Below are 10394 nucleotides of genomic sequence, written 5' to 3' on the forward strand. Positions count from 1 at the left end.
TCATAAGTAAAAAATTACTCTATAAAATATAATGTTCCTGTAGCTTAGTAAATATAGCGTCTGATTTTTAAGTAAAAATGCATAGATTTGAGTCTTATTTATTGCGTATTAGAGTATTGTTTTTATCTTTGAAACGAGATATTATTCTATCATAATTTTCGAAAGTCAAAAATTGCTCTATAAAATATGATGCGCGTGTAGTTCAGTGGATAATCTGTTTCCTAAGCAGAAATTCTTCGATCCTGATTTAGCATGTAAGGAGTATTGTTTTTATCCAAAATCATTATAGATATAAAAACTTAAATGAATTGGTTAATTAATTTTTTAAATATTTTTTTTAATAAGTATATAATAATAATAATTAATATTAGATCTCAGTAGATAATTTATATAATTATTTAGAATTTAACTTACAAAATATATATATACATACACAAAATTATAAAATTATTCCAACAATCATAAGTGGTCTAGTGGTTAAAGTGTTAACATTTCATATGAAGGAAATGTCGGCTTGAGTAATGCAAACATTGGTGAGAAAACCTAATTAAGGGTTCGTCCATGGAGGGAATGTCGGCTTTAGTAACACAAACATTAGTGATAAAAAACCTAAGAGTTTATGCCTAAAGGTGTAATTAAATGTTTAAGAATGCAACCTCGAATTTGGTTATTAAATAATCAAAATCATTATAGATATAAGACTTAAATGAATTGGTTAGATGATTTTTTAAATATTTTTATTTTTTCAAATAAGTATATAATAATAATAATTAATATTAGATCTCAGTAGATAATTTATATAATTATTCAAAATCTAACTTACAAAATATATACATATACACAAAATTATAAAATTATTTCAACAATCATAAGTGGTCTAGCGGTTAAAGTGTTAACCTTTCATATTAAAGACCAAGATTTGAATCCCTCTAAAAGAAGTAATTATAATATGTGAGTGCGCGAACATTGGTAGATGAAGCGGAAGTGAGAATGTTGGCTTGAGAAATATAATGGTTTGTCCATGGAGGGAATGTCGGCTTGAGTAACGTAAATCTTGGTGCGAAAATCTAAGGGTTCGTCCATGGAGGAAATGTTGGCTTGAGTAACACAAACATTAGTGATAAAAATCTATGAGTTTATGCCTACAGATGTAATTGAATGTTTAAGAATGCACTCTCGACTTTAGTTATTAAATAATTAAAATCATTATAGATATAAAAAATATAAAAACTTAAATGAACTAGTTAGATGATTTTTTTAATATTTTATTTTTTCAAATAAATATATAATAATAAGTAATATTAGACCCCATATAACTTTATATTTGATTAATAATTTGATCTAAAATTCAATGTTTCTGGATTTGTTTTATCGAAACTACTTTTATTTCCACATAATGAATGTTTTAAATTTATATGATTTTGGGTAGGTTTAAAAAAATAACAAAATAATATTTTGACTTTTGATGAAAAATAAACTGTTTCCAGAATTTTTTAGAGGATAGAGTAGAAGTTGAAACAATTATAAGAGAAAAAAGATTATTTTGTTCAAATATTATTTTTGCCAATTTGAGATGATGTGATAATTCACGTTAAAAAAACGGAAAAATAAAATTAAATCAATAGAACGAAAAAACTAAAATTTTGAATAAAAATAACCATATTTATAAGATTTTATTTAGTTGTCCCAATCTCAAAATATTTTCATAATTTTTTTTTTATAAAAAAACATCATATACACAATATTAAAATTTCTCAAACTTATATATTTTATATAGATAATGTTTAACAATTATTATACTATAAAATTCATGTAAAACACAATATAATAGTAAAATTTATGTAATAAAATTTAAATAATTATTAATTTTTTATAATTAACGTGTAAAGTTGTAAATAGAAAAAATAGAACTTAAATGTGTCCTTTTTTTTATTTAACAAAATGTAATTAAGATGAAAATCTATATGAAAATTTATTGTATTTGATTAAGTTTTTTTAAACAATTGAATATAGTAACTGATATATTATATTATAAAAATTATGATTTTTTAATTTTATGTCTTAATTATTTACTTTATATATTTGTCCGTTTGCATCGCACAAGAATTTTCCTAGTATTATTAAATGTCGATAGTGAAATATTGTATTATAAAATGTGCCTGTAGCTCAATGGACGGGGAATTTATTTCCTAAGTACAAAGTCAAAGGTTCGACGCCTATCTTGCACGTCTCAATTTGTTCACACTCTAAATCGTAAGCATAAAGTCATATGTTCGACCTCTATTTAGCTCGGTGGATAGAGCTTCACACTCTGAATTATCGATAGTGAAAAATATCTCAATAAAATATGCCTAGGTCATTGGATATTACTTGACCTAAATTTGTTCATACTCTCAATTGAGAGTGAAAATTTCTCTATAAAATGTGTCTATAGCTCCGTGAATAAAGTGTCTATCTCTAAGTAGAAAATCAAATGTTCAATCTCTATTTGACATGCATTAGCGTATTTTTTTTATCTCGTATAATTAAATTAGACTAGAGCAACCTAATCCTATAACTGACTCTATTCTAATGACATTTCAAACAAAATATTACTCTATCTCAATTTGTTCATACTCTTAATTGTGGATAGTGGAAAATAACTCTATAAAATATGCATGTAGCTTACTGGATAGAGTGTTTATTTTCTAAGCAGAAAGTCTTAAGTTGGACCTTATTTGCCGTGTATTAAACTATTATTTTTTTCTTTCAAATGAGATATTATTCTATCTCAATTTGTTTAAATAATGATATTGGAAATTTTGATCATCATATGCGCTTTATAGCTCAGTGGATAGAGTGTCTGTTTTCTAAATAGAAAGTTATAGGTTCAATCTCTATTTGGCACGTATTAGATTATTATTTTTTTTTCTTTCAAACAAAATATTACAGATCCGTGAATAGAGTGTCTATTTCATAAGCATAAAGTCATAGATTTAACCTCTATCTGTCACATTATATTGACTATAATTGGTTAGAAAATAATAGTTTTGACATTATATTTTGTTTATCTCGGCCAATTGGATGAGTCTTGATTATCCTAATCCTTGGAGATAACTCTATTCTAATTATATTTTTTCAATTAGAAGGAATATGCTTTATTCATAATGCTGGTTGCTTGTGGACAAACATGCCAAAACACCAATGACAGATAACTTAGATGATCCAACATTTAATTATAAAAAAGTGCATATAGTTTAAGTGGATGAAAGGTCTGTTTCATAAGAAGAAAGTCATAGATTTGATCTCTATTTAGTGCGTATTAGAGGTTTTTTTTCACTTTGAAGGAATATGATTTATTCATAATGTTGGTTGATTGTGGCCAAGCATGCCTAAACACCTATGACAATAATCTCAAATTTAATTCCGCAACTAGATACAACTTAGATTATCCAACATATAATTACTGGTTGATTGTGAGGTCATTCTATCTCAATTTGTTCACACTCTCATTGGAATGTTGCGCTTAGAATTTTAAAATGCGCCTGTAGCTCAGTGGATAGAGCGTCTGTTTCCTAAGCAGAAAGTCATAGGTTCGACCCCTATCTGGCGCGTATTAGAGTATTTTTTTATCTCCTTGAAACAAAAAATGCGTTTTATTATGGTTAGTGCGTCTATTTCCTAAGTAAAAATTCATAAATTTAACCTCTATCTAACACATGGTATAGAGTATAGACTATAATTGATTAGAAAGTCATAGTTTTGCCTCTATATTGGTTAGTGTGTCTATTTCCTAAGTAAAAATTTATAGATTTAACCTCTATATAACACATGGTATAGAGTATAGACTATAATTGATTAGAAAGTCATAGTTTTGCCTCTATATTTCATTTATTTCGGCTAATTGGATTAGACTAGATTACCCAAATCTTTGGAGATAACTCTATTGTAATTATTATTTTTTTCACTTTCAAGAGGTATACTTTATTCATAATGCTAGTTGATTGTGGTCAAGCATGCCAAAACACCAATGACGATAATCTCAAATTTAGTTCCGCAACTAGATATAACTTAGATAATCCAACATATAATTATTGGTTGATTGAGATGTCACTCTATCTCAATTTGTTTACACTCTCATTGGGATGTTGCTCTTAGAATTTTATAACGCGGTTGTAGCTCAATGTATAGAGCTTCTATTTCTTAATTAGGAAGTCATAGGTTCAACCCCTATTTGGCACTATTTTAATTTGTTCATATTTTTAAATGTCGATGATGTAAATTGCATTATAAAATGCGTTTTATTAGTGGTTAATGCATCTATTTTCTAAGTAGAAAGTCATTCTATCTAACACGTGGTATATAGTATAGACTGTAATTGATTAGAAAGTCATAGTTTTGACTCTATATTTCATTTATTTCGGCTAATTGGATTAGACTAGATTACCCAAATATTTGGAGCTAACTCTATTCTAATTATTATTTCTTTCACTTTCAAGGAGTATACTTTATTCATAATGCTGGTTGATTGTGGTCAAGCATGCCAAAACACCAACGACGATAATCTCAATTTAGTTCCGCAATCAGATATAACTTAGATTATCCAATATCTAACTATTGGTTTGATTGAGAGGTCACTCCATCTCCATCTCAATTTGTTCACACTCTCATTGAGATGTTGCTTTATGACTTGTAAAATGTGCATATAGCTCAGTTGATAGAGCGTATTTTTCTTAAGAATAAAGTCATAGGTTCGACCCATATTTGGTGTGTATTAGAGTATTTTTTTATCTCCTTGAAACGAAATATTATTCTATTTTAATTTGTTCATATTTTTAAATGTCACTGATGTAAATTGCACTATAAAATGCATTTTATTAGTGGTTAGTGCATCTATTTTCTAAGTAGAAAATCATAGATTTGATCTCTATCTGACACGTGGTATAGAGTATAGACTATAATTATTAGAAAGTCATAGTTTTGACTCTATATTTCGGATAATTGGATTAGACCAGATTACCCAAATCTTTGGAGCTGACTCTATTCTAATTATTATTTTTTTCACTTTCAAGGAGTATACTTTATTCATAATGCTGGTTGATTGTGGTCAAGCATGCCAAAACACCAATGACAATAATCTCAATTTAGTTCCGCAACCAGATATAACTTAGATTATCCAATATCTAACTATTGGTTGATTGAGAGGTCACTCTATCTCAATTTGTTCACACTCTCATTGAGATGTTGCTTTTTGTAAAATGTGCATATAACTCAGTTTATATAGTGTAATTTTCTTAAGAAAAAAGTCATAGGTTCAACCCATATTTGGTGTGTATTAAATTATTGATTTTATCTTTCAAACGAAATATTACTCTATTGTAATTTGTTCACTCTTAAATGTGGATGATGGAATATTGCACTATAAAATGCAAATAGTCATAGATTCGACCTCTATCTGGCACGTGGTCCGCAATTATAAATTATAATTGGTTAGAAAGTCATAGTTTTGACCATATATTTCGTTTATCTTAAACTAAATTACCTAAATTCTTAGTACTATCTCTATTCTATTTTTTTTTTTCATTTAGAAGAAGTATGCTTAATAATGATGGTTGCTTGTGGCCAAGCATGCATAACACCAATGACAATGATCTCAAACTTAGTTCCGCAAGCAGAGATAACTTAGATGATCCAACATCTAATTATTGGTTGATTGAGAGGTCATTTTATCTCAATTTTTTCACACTCTTATTATGATGTTGCTCTATAATTTTTTCCACTCTTATTAGTGGATAGAGCTTCTTATTCCTAAGTAGAAATTCATAGGTTTGACCCCTGTCGGACGCAAATTAGAGTATTTTTTTTTATCTTTCAAACAAAATTTTACTCTATTTTAATTTGTGCGCACTCTTAAATGTCGACTCTCTGGCACGACACGTGCGACTATAATTGGTTAGAAAGTCAAAGTTTTGAGTTTTGACCATATATTTCGTTTATCTCGGCCAATTAGATTAGACCACATTACCCTAATCCTTGGAGCTAACTCTATTCTAATTCCTTTTTTTCCACTTAGAATAAGTATGTTTTATTCATAATACAGTGGTTGCTTGTGGCCAAGCATGCCAAAACACCAATGACAATGATCTCAAACTTAATTCTGCAACCAAAGATAACTCTAGATGATCCAACATCTAATAATTAGTTGGTTGAGAGGCTGTTCTAACTCTCATTGGGATGTTGCTCTAATCTTGTGAAATGCATATATAATGTGCATGTAATTTAGTGGATCGAGCATTTATTTCCTAAGTAGAAAATATGTTTGACCCTATCTTGCATTATTTCTTTTATCTTAGCCAATTGGATTAGGCTATAGCACCCAATTCATGGAGTTCAATATGTTCTAAATCCTATTTTCTGAATTAGAAAAATTATACTTTATCCATGATGTTGACTTACTTGTGACTAAGAATGCCAAAATACAATTGAAAAAGATCTCAAATTTAGGTACCGTAACAAGAGAAATTTAGACGATTCAACACAAGATTGTTGGTTCATTTAGATGTTACTTTTAAATTGTTTACACTTTTAATCGTCAAGAGTTGAATGGTGCTCTACATATTGTGAAATGAATAAATAACTGTCCATCTCTGGTTTATTCTTTCCTCAAACCAATTCCTTTACTCTTTTAGATACGAATTCCTTTACTCTTTTATGTTATTTGCATTAACACGAAATCCATCACAAGCTATATTATTGTTTCTTGAGAGCTTAAATTAGTCTCTTATCATCTATTTTTTTTTAAAACATTCTAGGTGATAATCAGACAAATCTTATCTTTTATGAATGTAATAAATATATTGACATTGATTATCATATCGAGTACAAACGGGGTTTTGTGCCTCCAACATCTTCACTAATCTTGCTTTCCTTAATAGATTGATTCTATTCATTAATATGATTGACATTAGTTACTATAATTAAACTAGCGAGATTTCATATATTTGTACGGTTAAAAACAAAATAATCATAATCTATACGATCAACTATATAATACTCCTCCTATTAACTCACTTCCGTCAACCAACATATTCCTTATTACTTAACTATCTCCTCTTACCGACCTTTATCAACTCAGTCAACCAACAATCTTATTCTCACTTACTTATCAACTCACTTCGATCAACCAACATATTCCTTATTACCCAACCATCTCCCCTTTACCGACTTTTATCAACTGATTTTCGTCAACCAACATATTCCTTATTCTCTCTTTATAATTATTATAAATTAGCACCGGGTGAGATTTGAATATTCGATATTTATTATGCATAATTAACTTTTATTACAACACTTAAGATTAAGATTGTTGATTTTTGTTTATAATTTTATGTATGAATATATAATTGATATGACTAATAATTATATATATGGTGTTATATATATAATTAAATTATATAAACGAATTTAAAATATTATTAGTTTAGTTGTTTAAAATGTTGAAGTTATATTTTTAGAAATGTCATACACTCATAAATTTAAAGTTGAATTTAAAATATAAAGTGTTAAAATGTTGAACTTATATGTTGAGGTTGTAAGTTCGAAACTTGTGTATATCACAATTTTAATTTAGTTTTTCAAGTTTATGGACGGGCGGGTCAACTCACGACCCTACCCAAGTATCAATTTACTCTCACATACATATCCAAATTAATCATAACTCTCGACCCGACAATCCAGACACTTTAAAATTAAGCATTAATATATATTTAAAATTAAGCATTAATATATATATATATATATATATATATATATATTTAACATTTTAGTTTGCTTTTATTATATATATTTTTTGATTCAACGTGTATTAATAATTTTGTTTGGTTTGTTAATATATGAAAGTCAAGAGAATTAAGCCTACTAACATATGTTGGAATTTATGTGGTCACTATAATAATAAATAATTGTACAAATGTCATATTTAATATAAGTCAAAATAATATGATTTAATGTGAAATTAAGTTTATGACTTATGAGTATATTTTTAATGAATATAAAGTGAGGATACCTTAAGTGATATTTCTAATTTTATGAAGGGGCTAAATTAGAATTATTTAAAGTATAGTAACTGACATAATATTGGTTATATTTAACGGTAATGATCTTCATTTGAGGTACGGACAATTCTCCTTTGCGTCCCCAACAACATAGAGAGAAACTATTGACGTACTCATGAACTGGAAAATTCATTCCATTTAAAGAAAGAGAAGATTAAAGATCTTTTCTATTACAAGAAAAAAGAAAATTCAAAAGATTAATTAAGATACGTTTCCGCAACATTCAAATTTTATTTTCTCACTATTTAAATTAGAATCTAATTAGAATAATTCTAACACCATATAATATACAAAAATAAAAACTCTCACCTAAAATTTAATCGAGCCCTTGGATGCACTTTTAAAATGTAAAGTATAATTAAATATTAGTTCCTTATTGGGACAACCAAACCCTAGGTTTTTAGGGAATTTTGTCGTGTTCTACTCACTTCTATAAATACATAACACATATTTGCACAAACGTTTCTCAAGCGAAATTTTTTGCATGAATGCCTTTAATTATGTGCTAAATGACGATCTTAATATATTCGTGTAAAAAAGTTTATTTGATAATATGGTTCACGACAAATCATGACGGTTATTCATATTCTTTAAGCCTTTAATTATATGTTTTCTTATTTAATTAAATATTAACCCTAGGTCTTACATTCTAGAATTTCTCCAAACATTTTATAAAAAAATTGTATTAAATTTCTCCAACAAACTTTTTTGTCTATATATTGTGATTGAATTGAAATGTCACAAAGTAATCTTTTCCAAATATTTTAGATACTTTTCATATATTTATATAAATTAAAAACAATATGAATATATTTTTTTAAATAATTAAAATCTGCACAGACTAGAAAATAATTTCAACAAAAAGATTATAAAATTATATTTTCAAAACAATTTATTATCTGTTTTTTCATTAGATATCTTTTACTATGGTTTATTCCTTAACCTTGGAGGAGTAGTGTATATTTATATTTAAATTTAAGAGAATAATGTTATTATTATCGAATTAATTGATATTATTGACCACAATGATCAAATGAAATAAATCAAGCAAATCAAACCAAAATGGATATTGAATGATTTTTATCTCCTTATATAAATAATAGTACATGTATAATTTATTTAAAATAGATAGAGAAATGTACATGTTCTAAAAATACAAGAGAAATCGTACAATTATTTTATTCTAAAAAACATCTCCGTTCATTGACATACTCTCTAGTCTCTATTTTTTTTAGAATTAAGGAGAACTAACATGACACCCACAATCATGATCCTCGATTCAACCCAAAACATTTTTAGATTAAATCGAACTCGTGACCTTTTGGTCTCTTAATACGACTCTTACCACTGTATTACTTTGGTGGGTTATTAACACTACTCTACTTGTTTCTTAATAACAAACTATTCATATTTATTCCGTTATCACCATCAACCCCGCATATGCACCTATGAAATGACCGGCCTTGATCAAATCTAGAGAATGGACATCCTACATGCCCATCTCTTGATCTAAACACTTCAAGCTGATCCACACACGTATACCATCACATGCGAAAACACCTCCCATTCTTCAAGATCCTGAACACATTATCAAAACAAAACAATTGTTAACACATTCAATGACAACATCATTAACACATCAAAGTTTATTGTGAAAATGTATTCATATATAGTTCATTAATTCAACTTACAAGAAAAAATGTCTTTCCATTATATAAACCATCATAGACCTCATAAATTTTAACGATACAACTTGGATTTTCATTCCATGCTGGAAGCTTTTCTTGAAGGAGAAATACTTATCTTTCATATTTGGGATATAAGGTTTTAATGTTTTTTTATTTAATCTTGCAAATATATATATATATAATAGAAGTCTCTTAATTATAAAGTTATGTATTTTTTTATTATTTTAGACATAAATGAATAAAAAAAAGATTATATATAATCTAAATTAGATTTTGTATTAATTAACCTCCCACTGTTGACTAGTTGGTAATTACAAAATATACTATGAATTATCTCCTTACGTGGTAATAGTTTGAATGGGATAAACTTTTAAATTTATAATATATCCAAATACTTTTATTCAATTACTCTAAATTTTAATTAGTGTGTTGTGATTTATTTATTTTTATATAATAATTATTTAATTGTAACTATAATATTATATAAATCTTATTTATAAAATAATACATTTTATTTTATTATAAAAGATATTGAAAGAAAGAATAATGTATTTATTATAATGATAATTTTGTTTGATAAAATGTTATATTTAGAGATTATAATTACTTTAAA

At 27.0% G+C, this 10394-nt stretch overlaps 1 non-coding gene across 1 annotated transcript; it reads left to right on the forward strand.

Annotated features, from left to right (window-relative positions):
• The first annotated feature begins 3520 nt into the window (after positions 1-3520).
• Positions 3521-3593, forward strand: TRNAR-CCU. Its single transcript has one exon. It is a non-coding gene; the product is annotated as a tRNA-Arg (tRNA).
• Positions 3594-10394: the final 6801 nt, after the last annotated feature.

This window comes from Impatiens glandulifera, chromosome 2 (assembly GCF_907164915.1).
Source record: "Impatiens glandulifera chromosome 2, dImpGla2.1, whole genome shotgun sequence".
NCBI lineage: Eukaryota > Viridiplantae > Streptophyta > Magnoliopsida > Ericales > Balsaminaceae > Impatiens > Impatiens glandulifera.